Here is a 3,561-nt window from a genome sequence, read left to right as displayed (position 1 = left end):
GCAGCCTTAGGCTGTGGCTGTGTCTCTGAAGTGCTCTATGTAGCTATCCGTGTAGACTCAGGAACTGTGGTCCGGATGGGCTCGGAGACTGAGGCAGTAGTGGCTGGTAACACCTCCGCAGTGTCACTGGCGGCCCCTGAATGTTGTATGTCCTGAGGCTCGGGAAAACCCCCTAACAATACTGGAAAATCATCCTCTATGCTGTGGCCCTCTCTAATAGCCTCATCTTTGCTTCAGCACTGAATATACATGTGAAACATTAATAATGTGATCAATGTGCGGCAAGATATGGACTTGTACCCTCCGGACAAGCTCGGTGATCAAACATGGACAAACCAATGAGGTATTTGACTGTGAGGCCCTCAACAGTATCTCATCTGCATCCAACCACCTGAAATTAATCGGGTATCAACTCATCAACGCAGCAACTACTATCGTCCTATCAATGGTGAGTGCATTATCAGCTTGAGTAGGAACAAGCCGCAACTCGACCACGCTATACCAAAATTTGCCATCGAGAGTCAATCAACGCTTAGTTATCCGCTTACCCATATCAGACATCTTCTTCCTCACGCTTGGTCTGCCAATCACGGTCGCCACCCAATCTCGGACTATCTGGTCTTTCTGTCTTTCAATTTTATCATTCAGCTCAACAGTTTAGCTCAGAGCCGTCATCACCAAAATATATCCTGTTGATTGCTTCTGCTGAAATGTCAACTTTGACTCCTCGCACCTCTATCTCTGTCAAAGGGTCTATCTCACTCAGCTTCTGATGTGGTTTCTTCACTTTGTTAATCAAAGCCCCATAGGCAGCATATAACTCTCGCACCACCACTAGACAGTACCCCCCTGGAGTGTCATTCATGAATCCCAACTGGTAATGATCAATAGTTTCTCTGCTATGTGGGAGAATCTCTAAACCCTCAAAGTTGATACGCCTCTCCTCATTTATGGTTCTATTCCCATTTGGCCCAGTCCCATTTTTCAATGCAACCCCATAGTCACTCAACTCCTTAGAACCTGCAACTATGAACCGGAGGCTATTATCCTCTAGAAATTTACTCCTCAACTCCCGCGTTATAGTTGCATCTTTACCATCATCTAGCGACGGTGAACTCTGATGAGTCGGGGACTGGGATGTTTGAGAAGCATTCTCAGTAGTCTGTGGATGTGATGTAGGTTAAGCACCTTCAGATGCAGAGGCAGGTGAAATGCCTCTAGACGTAACCTCTGAATCCTTATCGACACCCCCGTTTTCTGATCTGGATGAAGAGGATCCCTCTTCTTCAAACTGGGAGGAACCGGAGTGTGAGGGTACTGTGACCTGCTTGTTCCAGATGGGAACAACAACCCTGTTCTTCTTGGTAGGCATCACCTCTTCATCATCCGAGGGTTCATCTCATAACTGGTATTTACTACTGGGCCTCAAACCACCCCCTCGTCTAGCTGGCAACTTGGGTGGAGCCATACCTGCAATCAAGAACTATGTTTCTAGTTAGACTGGACAACAAAAATATAAGCAAATGTGTTTAAGTTAATTATGTGTGTTCTCTAAATTTGGGCTCTACAGACCGTCGATGCCCTTCGACGGACCGTCGAATATGTTGACGGACTGTCAAGTAGTTCGAAGGTACCGTACTTGTGCAAGTATGGTTTGCCGACCTATTGACGGTACCATCAACATATTTACGATCCTTTCTATTAAAGAATAGAGTGTCTAAAATCTTAGTCCAGTTCCAACTACACACACATCTGAGATTCATCCTTCATATGTACACAAACATTCGGGGTTCAAGGCTTGGGGTCACTTAGACTTCACCCACTTGTTCATAATTTACCATTAGTATATCATTGGGTTTTGTTTGGCGGGTATAACAATGTCAAACTGAAGTTATCAATCGAAATACCCTCCAACCCATTGGAGATACTCAGACTTCATTCCATTATGACCATCAATATTACACAATCACTTTTTCAAACAGTTAGCGGGCATAATGAATCAAAACGTGTGTGGATCAAAATGCCCGTCGACTCAGTGAGTCCTAATTACAGCAAACATACCAAATTTCCTACCCCCAACCAAAAATTTCAAACAATTTCAACTTTTAGCAAGAATTACAGCCCAATTACCAAACCCTAGTGCATGATTCCTACCCAACATGTTCATCATGATATTTTCCAACTTATTTGAACACCCCAACATATTATATTGCCAGCAAAGAAAACCTAGGTCCCATAATCCAATTTTGCAACTAATTTAGGAACCCTAGGTGCCTATTACAAACTGAAAAAAAAAACTAAAATTAAAACCAAGAAAAAGGGTGTTTGAATACAACATACCTGATTAATAAGAGGTTAAAATAAAAACTTGAGTGAAAATACTAAAACAATAGAGAGAAAAATCATGAGAATAAGGGCAAAGGGTTTGGGTTTTTTGTGATGATGAGATGGAGAAGTTTTATAGTGTAGTTTAGGGTATTTAGGAAGTTTAATAGATGAAAGTTCGTGGGGGAATGAATATGGAGTTTTGGAGGGAGTTTAATGAGTTAAGGAGTGGAGAAGTGGGAGAGAAAAAGGGTGCATCGATTGGGGATTTTAAAAACCCTCTGCTCGTTAATTGTTTTTATACGGTACTTACCTGGGTAATTCGACGGACCGTCAATGTACATTGATGGTACCGTTGAATGTCGGTGGTTAGTCGAATTACATTGTCAGATAGTTGAATTTTGTAGACTCTCTGAACTCTGGCTCTGCATACCGTCAATGCGCATCGACGGTCCGTCAACAATGTCGATGATCTCGTCAATTTGTACTAAGATGAACTTTTGCTAGATTCCTGAGTTCCAGTTCCTGCACATTCAACACCTGTCAAACAGCCCAGCTACACTACTGAAACAAAATAAACACACTAAGAAAAATACGGAAATCTAAACTTGGGTTACTTCCCAAGAAGTGCTTGATTTAGTCGCGGCACGGCGGTGGTACCGTTTTATTCCGGATCAGGATCCGTTCCTAGATGCTTCAACCGGTACCTATCAATAATTCTATCCCCATCAATGTAACCATAGTAGTGCTTCACCCTCTAACCGTTCACCTTAAATGTTCGAGTTCCATCTCTGGACTTCAATTCAATTGCCCCATAGGGTGAAATACTTACCACCTCAAAAGGACTGGACCACCTTGATTTTAACTTGCCCAGTAACAACTTCAGTCTGGAATTAAACAGCAGTACATGATCACCCTTGTAGAATTCTCGCTTCAGGATCTTCTTGTCATGATAGTGTTTCATCCTTACCTTGTACAATGTTGCACTCTCATAGGCCTGGTACCGAAATTTCCCATCTCGTTGAGTTGAAACAACCGATGGATAGTTGCTTCATCCCAATCCATATTCAATTTCTTCAAAAGCCCACATGGCCTTGTGTTCCAGTTCAATGGGTAGGTGGCAAGCTTTGGCAAAAACTAGCTTGAAAGGCGAAGTCGCAATCGGGGTACTCTAAGCAGTCCAGTAAGCCTATAACGCATCATCAAGCTTTCGAGACCAGTCAGTTCTGTTCTCAT

This window comes from Lycium barbarum, chromosome 4 (genome assembly GCF_019175385.1).
Source record: "Lycium barbarum isolate Lr01 chromosome 4, ASM1917538v2, whole genome shotgun sequence".
Taxonomy (NCBI): domain Eukaryota; kingdom Viridiplantae; phylum Streptophyta; class Magnoliopsida; order Solanales; family Solanaceae; genus Lycium; species Lycium barbarum.
Note: the sequence above shows the minus strand (reverse complement) of the source record.